Below are 11,589 nucleotides of genomic sequence, written 5' to 3'. Positions count from 1 at the left end.
GGTGCACATGAGAACCATTCCTGTATTTCTTAAGACACGTTGGGATTAACTGAGTCAATGAGGCACAGAAACCCGGTACACAAAAGACCCTGGTCAGGTTTGGGTTGATCAACCTGTATTTCTCGTTATGAGCCAAATAAAAAGCCTTGTTGTGGGTTTCATCCCCTCAGGAAAAGCACCATTTCCACATGGAATGGACTCAACCACCTTTTAAAAAGGGTCAACTTCAGATGATGTTTCCAGATGTTTGTAAAAAAAATAAAAAATATTCAGATTTCATGCAGATCGTAACTGCATTTCCACTAGTGCCAATTAAACTTCAAAGTTGACGTGGTACCAGACCTGCAGGGCTCCGACACACATTCACAAAAACTAAATAAAGACTGTAATGACGACTGTGTCAATTTGTCTCAGTGCAGCCACACATGTTAAAGGGCTGTATCAATGTAAACAAAGTGTCCCAACTAATTTAGCTAACCTTCCTCATTACGAAGCCTGTTTTCTCCTTAAAGTGCTCAATACACAATCCACTTCCTCCTGAGTAAATGAAAGGAATTGCCTTTGTCCCAGTACAAATGAGCAATATAATAGACTGGGAGTCTATTAAAAAGGGAAGGGATCTCGTACGAGCTTCCCTTTAGTCTGAACTAAACATAGATGCTGTGTATGTTTTGTTGAGGGTGGGGGTGAGACATCTGTCCGCATGCTGCCCACGCAGGTCGCCTCTCTCCCTCCCCTCTCTCTGGTCGCAGCTAGTAATCATTTAAGAGGATCAGCGCTATTCCAGACAGCAGAGTAGCATCCACCTCCACGACGCTCCGTCGTCACAACACACACAGCACGTGGCGCACGCATGCAGCCCTGCGGTGCTCCGGTGGTGCATGAGAGCACCCGTGCATAAGTGCAAATTTAAAAAAAAGAGGAAGAAATGAGAACGCATTATGTAATGAGTTAAAAGTAGAATGTTCAGGCGCTGATGTCCTTTTGATTTTCCGCTACATGGTGCTGTGCATTTGTCAGGGGAGAAACTCATGATATCCTTCATCTAATTTTACCTGTACGTTTTTGTTTTTTTTGAGTATTAAACAGCTTGCAGCCACCTTTAATAAATAAAAAAACTTATTTTTTTTCAAAAAGGGAAAATTGGCTCTACTGTACACCACTCTGCATGTGATGGAGTCTTGTCGGATCGTCGGGCAAGCTCCTGGAGAGCTTTTTTTGAGAGGTTTTCGGCGTGAAGAAGAGGCCCTATTTTTAGGCCTTTCATTTGATAACTTGAGCAGACAGAAACGGATGAGTCATACATTTGTGTACCCAGTACCCGTGGTGTGAAGTGGCTGCGGGCCAGTGAACCTCCTGCGCCCTTTCCACTTCCCTGCAGTCCTAAAGGGTTCTGCTGGGCCAAACTCCCCCCCCCAGAGAATACCAACTCCTCCTCTATTAAACTCCTTCCTGCTGAGCCCTTTGTGTCTGGACTTAATTACCCCGTCGGTGGATCGTTTCATTTGGAGCCTCGGCTTCCCCCCTTTTCATTGCAGATGGGGCCCGGCTGCGAGAGGGGAATTCATTCAGTTGAGTAGAATGAAAAAGTAAATATACGTCAACGGCCTGTTGTCAAACAACATCTTCAATGAAACTTAACTTTCTAAAAGCGATTCTCCGGGCCTGTACCAGCTTGCTCATCACCGTGTTCCATGCTAAAAGACGACCCCCCCCCCCCCTTTCAAGCAGGATTAAAACATTTCTTGGCGTCCTTCCTCTCGTCCTTGATGGAGCGGTCTTTTCCTTAGAGGTGAGACACGGTGAGTAAAGTCCATCTTAAAGGCTTGAATGAGTGGGAGCCACCTGCCAATCCCATTTTGATTTGTGTGATGCTAATCCACGGCTCAGAACACACATCCGGGATCATCACCGGGATTTCAAAGCCCCTCGCTGCTGACTCAGGATCAGGCTCCCCCGCCCTGCCTTCCATAACCTTCACCAGCAAAGGAACAGACGCGAGCTGATTCAGGATCAGTACAAAAAAGGACAATCGGCTTGCATGTGAGCTACCACACAAGACTGTCCTCGGGTCAAACGGAAGATACAATCAGACACGTCTGTATCCAAAACATGTCTGTCCATTGACTAGCCCCTTTAAAAACTCTTGTTGCTTTTCAAAGGACATCTTTATCCAATCGCATCTTTACGTCTGTCCTGCAGTCTTAGAAAATAGAAAATGTTCATCGTCCCTCAGCAGAAGATACAAGAAGCTAACTGAACACAACATCTAAGATGAGCGGACTTGACAAAGAGATTCCTCACATTTCAAACCTTGAAACAGCAACACACACTAAATAAATAATACTCGCCAGTTTAGGAGAAGAGGATGTACAAACGGTGCCTCCAATGTTTAACAGTAGCTTCACGAGGCGCTCTATGCTTTATGTTTCGCCGTTCATGAAAACATGAATGGGGGCTGTGTGATACAGTCAGGTGACACATCATATGCACTGGTTTGCATGAAACATGCAGAGGCCGGCAATAGTGTGTCTATGGGTACTTCTCAAGTCTCTTAATTGCATCCCCGTTTCCCTCACTTGGGTCCTTTCCTTGCGTCTTAGTCCCTCCCACCAGGGATGCATGGAGAAAACCATGCAAGGAGAGAAGAACGAGGAAATATGTTTTAAGAGACATGAGACGTCCTTTCCTCAATTGCGTCACGTGAAGCGACGTCTGTTTCTGATGATCACAGCTGGATCAGCTGTCAGTCGGCTTTAACAGCTGGAGAGACTTTTGAGAAGTTTGTGTCTGTTCACATGATCACTGTACTTAATAACAGTAACTACTAATAAAGACACAGTAATCACCACTGTAGAGGTGTTTCTCTCTGTAGTCTGTTAAACTGTGTTATGTTTATAAGCGCAGGATCGATTTCTACCAGTGGAATGCGATCGTCTTATTTATGAATTATTTGCGTCTTTAAATTTTGAAATTGTGACTGTGGCGTCATTAAATAACCCAGAATATGATTATTGTTTCTCTTAAATTATAAAACTCAAACACTCAGGAATGATGCAAAAAGTGTTTCGTCTCTCCAGCTCTCTCTGACTTTAATTGTATTCATAATAAAGTTATTGAGGGAAACATCAGATCATGAAAACACAAATCCTTCTAATAAATGAAGAAAGTTGTTTGTGGTCGTTTTGTTGTTCAGTCTACAATGAACATCTATTTAAACCAGATGGTAAATCAGAAACCTAATCAAATATAAAGCTTGAGTTTATTCTGTGATCTGTCTTCACTCTGGTGTTAAACTCCAGACAGTCAGTCCGATCGGCTGCAGCGTCCAATCACATAACTGATGAACAATGAGGGGGCGTGTCGGCCGTTAAAACACTTCCTGGAAGTCTGTTCTCGTGGGTCCTCGCTCATGGCTCCTCCGAGGTCCCTCCTCCATCCTCAGAGCTACATTAGAGCTTTGGGACGGCCGTCAATATGGCGGCGCAGAAACAACTTCCGGTTCAAGCGAGGAGCGAGGAGACGACAATTAAGAGACTTGAGAAGTACCCCATGTCACTGCGTTCCACTAATCCACGCTTGGAGACACTTCCTAACTTTGACTGAAATTACTTCATGGAGCTATGGACAAACCACAACTCGTCTGTTTCCAAACCACCACGGCACCGTTCTCTGCCAACTACAAAGCATGAACCGACAGTTTGAAACTTTCCATTACCACACCCCCCACACACAATGTTAGCAATCAGTCGGTTGAGTCAATCAACAGTGTCCAACGCAGGCAGGCACAGCATCCTTTCAGCTGCAGCAGGCCTGGCAAGATGCCAGCTCTGAGCTGTTTCTGCTGACCTCGTACACACACGTATGTGCACACACACACGTACGTACGCACACACACACACACCAACTGACTGCAATGACATCATTGCTTCAGTCGCAGCGCAGGTATCAAGCAGGCCAGCAGTTTGAAATACCTGAGCTCACTAGCGCGCCAACCTGACCGTTGCCCTTTCCTCTGCTGGCATTTTCAAAAGTTTTTCAACCGCCGGTCATCCCATAATGAACCTCGCATCACATCACGTGTTCATTTCAACACACCGGGACGTGAAACTGTTGACAGAGAGGCGTAGCAGGAGGGAACAAACGGTCTCAGGGACATTTTGATTGCAAACGTCACGTGCACACTTTAAACCTACCAGTGTTTCTGGGCTACTCCTTTTTGGTCAACATTAGTTAATCACGTGAACCCTTCCTTTACTGATAACACCTCACGTGGGATATTTTAGATTCTGTTAAACTAAAAGTCTTTGCGAGTTCTGTCAATCATCGAGGACTTGTTAACCACAAACTGAGATATGTAACGTCCAAACAAGACAACCCTTGTTGCCGTGTAACAAGCTTCACCAGGGTCAGTTTAGATAAGCCTGTGTAGCCTAAACAGCCCCATCCCCTTCCTCATAGGTCAGGCCAAGGAGACGCGAGAGCGTCGTCAGGCTCAGCCTAATGAGCCACGTTTGTTTGTCACATAATAATCCAAGTTAGTGTGGGGGGGGAGGGGGGTTAAAAAAAAAAGGTTACCTTTCACCTTAATAAGCCTCACCAGTGCTAAGACATGGTGGGAGAAACATGTGCACCCTTTGATCTTCAGTGAGCAGATACACACTCACTTTCTGCAGCTCCCCTGTCATCGACCACGATCAGAGCCCAATAACGATAGTTTGTAAAATGTCCCATCAGCACCAAATAATCAGCAAAAACGATAAAGCATTTGGTCTCTAAATCACAACCCCATATTAAGAGGTTAAAGCACGTCTTTGGAAGTGACATTAAAATGGAAACTATGGAAAAACATAATATGACAGACTGATTTTAATGTCAGGAAATCTGACGTAAATCAACCAAATAAGACATTTTCTCCAGATAAGGATTTTAGTTCTAAAATGTAAAAATATGACTGTATCCACATTTGGACTTGTTGCATTCAAATAATACGCCGATTAATCCGTTATCTTACATCGTAGAAATGTTTCTATGTCCATTTATATGCTTTACTCTGCAACTATTTACAGTATCCACACGCATGCATGCACAGGCATAATAACAAAACACACACACACACCAGCCCCACCGTTCCCTTCCTGTAAACTGTACCCTAAATAAATGAGGGGTAATCCAAGATTTCATTATCATCTCCATTGTGTCCACACACGCAGCATCGCAGTCCATATGTGCCCATGTGCATTTTTAACTCATTAAGCCTTCTTTGTCTCATCTGGTGTGTGTGTGTGCACACGCGCCTTGGCCTCAACTTCCGTCGGGAGCCCTGGCAGGCCCAAACCGCGGGGCCTGATGCCAAAGATCAAGCAGATGGTGGTTATGAAGATGAAGTTGGAAGTGGGGCTGCTACTCATTCACTGAGAGCTGAGCAGTGACAGCTTGGTCTGAAACAGAGGGCCGTGCTGCATTTCCAGTGATCTGCCCACAGATCGTTGTTCAGTCTGAAGGACGACGTCATCACGATGAACTCCGGTGAACAAGCGTTACATGGACTCAAACGTAGCTGCTTTATCGGATACTTTTAGTGAACACTTCCTGCCCACAATCAAACAAAACGCAGTCAAGCTGGTTAAGTTTGAATGAATGAACGCATGACCTACAGAATATGAAATTAAAGCTGCACGAGGGTAGTTTAGATACTGTACATTGTATGACTGCTTGAAACATTTGACCGTCAACTTCCATTCATTTTTTGGCCACTTGGGGACAGCCTTCCTCTTACATGGTGATTGTTTCCATTGTTCAAGGTAAAAATATCAATTTAAAGCTCACAGATAAAATCACCAGACGAAACTAAACAGACAAGAAAAATGAACAAAACTAACGCCGGGGAGTCAGAGTTTCTCTGGAGAGTGTTCACCAAGAAAAAAAAGTTAATTTTGACCCATGACTTTCCGTGGTTGGAGTGCAGCCTGACAGCAGGATCTTCTTCGGCAAATAGCAACAATAACTAAATTAGCTGCTAAGGCGTGGAGCACAGTCAACTTCAACAGCTGAGCAGGTGAAAGCCAGCAGAGCCGACTGCTGTTTGGGATCAATAGTGGAAATTATTGGACAAGTGTGGGACAATGTTGTTGTCACGTTCTGTGTAATGGTGTAAAAGGCAACATCCAATGAACAAGTCACTGGATGTGGAAATATTCATTTATCCGTCTGGTCCAAGACCCCACAACAACACCGCATCTCCTACTTACTCAGCGATTATATATAGTATTATTCTACATATGTATAGAACGAATGCAGCAAAAGGATCATCAAGCTAAACCACAAGGTGGTTCACCGATATATTGCTGTTGGTGAGGACAAAAGGTGCATGGCCAGTGTGAATGGCGGTTCCCTGGTGTGTTTTGCAGGAAGCACCTGCAGAGCATTTACTTCCTCCTCTTTCCTCAGACAGGAAACAAGGATTGTCACATGTTAATGTATCCCTCTGTATTGTCCTGGCACAATAGGGAAAAACCCCTGCAGGGTAAAGCAGTGTGTGTCTGCTTTCATTCCATAAACACCAGCTTAAAGGGGAATCTATTTCACCCTCCGTCTCTTCCTAATGCAATCACCACAAACAACACTCACTTAATCCCACGATCAGCCACACATTATTACCATGCAACACCTCGGACACCATTTCACACATCTGCACCTCTAAACTACTGATCCTCTTACCTGTTTATTCCCGCCTGCCAATCAAAGGCAACCGCGTGCAGGTCTGTTGTTTCACACTCACCAGAAGCACGCTCAGACCCGTCAATGTCAATTAAGTGTCATTACGTAACACTGGAATCGGTACAGTTCGGTTGTGACTTTAAACTGCAGCCCTGTTTGAAATGCAATTGTGGCTCGCGCGAAAGAGGACCGTGCAGCCACAAACAGAACCACCGCCTTGAGGTGAAAGTGACGTGACAGTCACTGAAGATACTGGCTAGCTAGCCGCGTGTTCGACGTTTTAGTCAAAAAAGCAACAAAAATAAAAGACATACATGAAGCTTAACGTCCATTATACTTCAAATGCTGCGTTAATTAACTCGGAGTTCCTGGCAGCTTGCCAAGACAAGTATCTATATTTGAATGGGACGTATTAGTTTAAAAACACACTGGACTTCACTTGTACACAAAATAACGGTCTTTTCAGCATTTTTGCTTCCACGAGGCTCCCTCGTGGGTTTTTGGGGAGAAACGGGAGGAAAAGCTTTTTTTTCTCTCTCCTCACAGGGCGAAAACTTTTCGGACAAACTTAACCCGTTTATTTCCACGGAAATTAAGCAAAAGTTTGAGACTTACCAGCAACACTGAAGGGTGTGGAGTTTTCAAGCAGAAAGTCGGAGCAGTTTGTGTTCATTTAAAGCCTTTTTCTTTCTCCTTGTGGAAGTCTTGAGTTGGTACTCCAGTTGTCGGGATTTACTCGTGCTTTCCGCTGCTGTGTGTTATGGGCAGCGCTGTTCGAATCAGCCAATCAGAGCGCCCGGTCCGCCGGGGGCGGGGCCACGAGCTCACCTGAGTGTCATTTTACTGAATGATGAAAACACACTCACGTAAATGAAATATAAGTGCCTAAATAAAGCTATGAAAGCATCTTAGAATAAGATTGCTATATGAATTACGAGTGAGATAGGGATTTTATGTTTTTTTTCCCTTTTTCACATTGTTTTTATGCAGTCATTTACTCCTCAGCTCCTCCCTCATCTGTTTTAGGAATCCAACCACTTTCTACTATCACTGTATGCTCTTCACTTGTTTGGTTTGTGTGCAGTAAAAACGCACTCCCATACAAAAACAACGTACTTGTTTTCTCAGTTTGAAACTGTATGACTATAAGAAACTGCTTATGAGCATGATTTTGAACCAATTGGTCATTTCTAGCCCATGCAACATACACATTAAGAGTGACCTTATTTGGCGCAATAACAATGCTTTGTACTAATCTTCTGTATTTTGTCACCTTCTACAAATGTGTAAGTTCAGTTTGTGTCAAAGGAAAAAGTTGCTACATCCCAAAAGAAACAAAATATTTGATGAAAAATAAGATATTATTCCTGGCTTTAAAGCACAAGGGTTAATTTAGGTATCAGCCCACTGCCTTTTGACAGGATTGTTGTCCAAGTGCAACATAAGTTCATGGGGACTACCACCACCGACATGCTCAGAAGAAGATGGACAGTTGTGAAAGAATGAGACACATATGTAAAAGCAATGTATAAAGTGAGAAATAAGATAAGATAAAATTCTATAAAATAAAATTAGGGTGAGGCATGGCTTTTTATGGACATAAGGCTGTTTTCGAGTATGTAACCGGGGGACACCATGACGGCTGGTTCACATTGTGCAGTGGGGGAAACCATTGAATTTAAACCAGTATCACCTCGACTGTCGTAAAGGCCCCTTGTTGCTTGGAGACCCCTGATAGGAATGTAATGATGTTGACGTCCACAGCTTCGCCACACAAACATCACTGACCCGTCGTTTCCAAACACACGGGCCTACTTCATGTTGACCAATGAGGAGGATGAGAACCTTTGCAGCCAGCTATCTCTCCAGGGGCTGTCCACGGCTGCCTCGTCCCATGAGGGGGGAAGGAGGACAGGTTCGTGTTGAGTTTCAGCAGCACCCTTTGCCATTGTGGTGTGAAACCATGGCAGCCTCCGCTTCAATCTTTTTTTTTGTCATAAATACTTCAGGAAACAACCAGTCTTCCAGCTGCCTCCCTGCCAGCTGACCCCTTTTAAACTCCCTGAAACTGGATATAGATGACGATTAACGATTAACAGAAACTTTCATTGTGAATAATCTAAACTCAAACTTTGTTGACACTGCCGTGTTTGTGTGCAGATTAAACATTCCCCTTGTGTGCCTGAGCTCACTGAACTGCAGGTTTTCTTCTGTTCAACCTCACTGACCTGATAAGCTGCTAATAAGTAACCGTATGGAAGATAAATGGTGCGTTTTTAACAAGGGACTTTGGCTGGATTCTTGATTGAAAAGAAATGCTGCTGGCAAATCATACAAATTAACCACATATGAAGGTTATTGGAGTCCTTTCTACATCATTTAAGTGCATGGATTCAGTCACAATTTGAATGAAATAAAACTCTCTCTCTTTACTCATCTATGCAAATAATCAAGCGGCTCATGTCAGCCAAAGTCTGTCGTTCACTGTAAGTCAACACACGATATGAGTGAGATATTGTCAGTGCATCTTTTTTTCAATAGTCACACAACCAACTCTGAACGCAGCATTACAAACTACATATCTTTCATATGGTGTTTTTTTCACAGCAGACATTTTGACTCGTTTAAAGCAGGTGTTACTAATAACACTAACGAACACATGTTGTAGCCTATTCATGTGTTGGTTTCCAACCTGTTTGACATATTTTGACTTACTTTTTGGTTAATAAATCACTTTGTTTGTTAATTATTCCCGTTTTTGCCACAGTTTTAGAGCCGGGGCTGTGACGGTCACAACAGTGTGACAGTGAGAGCCAGCACGCAACCCAAACCTGGACCCTGAAACTGGAACAGCCAATTGGAATTCAGCCATCGTCAATTCTATTTTATGCACCTGTGCTTTTCCTACTGTGACCCGTCATCCTGAAACACAGAATCCATTCTGGCCTGTAAACCAGAAAGGTCCACTGATAGACACATGTTGTTATATCAACAACATACAGTGTGTCTGGAGTCAGCTTGAATACATTACAGAACCGTGGTACCATTAAAGGTGGAAGTAAAACCACTTGAGCTGAAAGTGACATCAACTTACCAAAGTTTGCAGTTTAGTTAAAATCCTTTGGTGCATGAATTGTACCATTTCCTGTGGCACAAACCCCGAAAAAGGTCTGCTGGAGGTGTATACATCGAATTTTCACATACGGCCAAATCTCTGAGCAATTGCAGTTGTCATGTTATACCATACAGTAAGTGTTTTGAAAAGCATGCAGTTTATGATATGGGCTGGATCACTATATGTAAAAAAAATAAAAGAAGGAAATAGTGTCACACCCCAGTATGGTAAATAAAAAAGTCAGTAATTACATTAAAAGTAATGCCAGTAAAAGCCATATTTCATGAGCAACATCCTTGTGCTCATCTAGCTCCCAACCTTTAAACACAACTGCCACCTAGTGATGAAAAACACACCCAGAAGACCTCTTGGCACGTCTAGACAATCACAAGTTTAAATACTTATTTCAGGAGTAATTAAATCAACGATGGCTACTACTTAAAAGGCAGGTCCACTTTATTGAAAAAGTGGTGAAAATGAATATTTCAAGCAACCAGCAGAATTATGAATTGTATTATAGTCATACACATAACCTACAAACAATTAAAACAGCAATCTTATATTTCTGAATCGACTCATTCATTCTTTTTGCAATCGCAACTAATTAACAAAAAAAATCTGCTTTTTAAAAAATACTCCTTGATCCTTGTTCGATGATTTATCTATTTATTGAAAGGCAGAAGTCCAGGGGTAGTAACTGAACTGACTTCTTTTATAAAGTCACTGAGAACTGCTCATGAGGGACAGTTTGATTTAAGGCTCTCCTCTCTTTAACAGCACTGGTATGCGTCTCTTATATATCTCTTACTGAGAAACTGCTGTTTGAGACGAGCTCAGGGAAACGAGCTCAACTCACCAGGCATGAAGCATTATATCTGATTCTGCAACAGGAGACAGTTGTTCTGTACAGAAATGGAGCACAAGTTCTTAATGGTTCTAAAAATACCATGTAATGTTAATTTATTACCGTTTAGTTCAATTTGAGCTAAAACAAGATGGATATAATCTAAACCAATACAAAGGATAAAATGTGTTCGGATCTTTTAGTTACATTTTTAAAAAAGCACACATCTGTACGCTTGACAGCACAGTTCAAAATGGGATCATGTAGATTATTTTACTCTAATTTGTTAATTTGGGATGAAGATTACAATGATTCGTTATTCTGTGGCATTTATGGGTGGCATTTGTGTCTCCTTGCAACCTAGTAACAATAGCAAACTATTTTTAAAAAAACAGCATAACTGAAAGGGACAATGTTGTACATTATTATTTGTAAATTTGGGCATTTCATATAATTGTTGGCTGTCAAATATCGATCATTCAGCTCCGAGTGCAATTTGCTGTTTGTCATGAATAAACTTGCACTTGTCATTGAGTCATAATTTTGTTGCATCCTTGTTTGTGTTTTGTGCTGTTTTGTATTCATACCGAGTTTCGTGTATTTTCATTGCGTATTAGTTTCGGTTATAAATGCTTTTGCTTTTGTGGTTAATGGTCTATTGTCCATAAAAGTAAACATTAAATACATATATTAAATGCGTGGCAAAATTGTATTCATTTAATTTATTTATCAATATTTAATCCATTAAAATATTTTAAGCAAATAATATAAATTCAAAAAAAGTTCCAGCACTCAAAAAAAACTTTTTAAATGACATCACCAAGTGTACTGTACTGCTGTATTAGGACCACCCACTGCTCCCTCCCCTCATCTCCCAGCATGCATCTGTTACTGTATCCAGTTTGAAAAA

The sequence above is a fragment of the Anarhichas minor genome, unplaced genomic scaffold (genome assembly GCF_050575085.1).
Source record: "Anarhichas minor isolate MPS153535 unplaced genomic scaffold, ASM5057508v1 ptg000055l, whole genome shotgun sequence".
Lineage (NCBI taxonomy): Eukaryota > Metazoa > Chordata > Actinopteri > Perciformes > Anarhichadidae > Anarhichas > Anarhichas minor.
Note: the sequence above shows the minus strand (reverse complement) of the source record.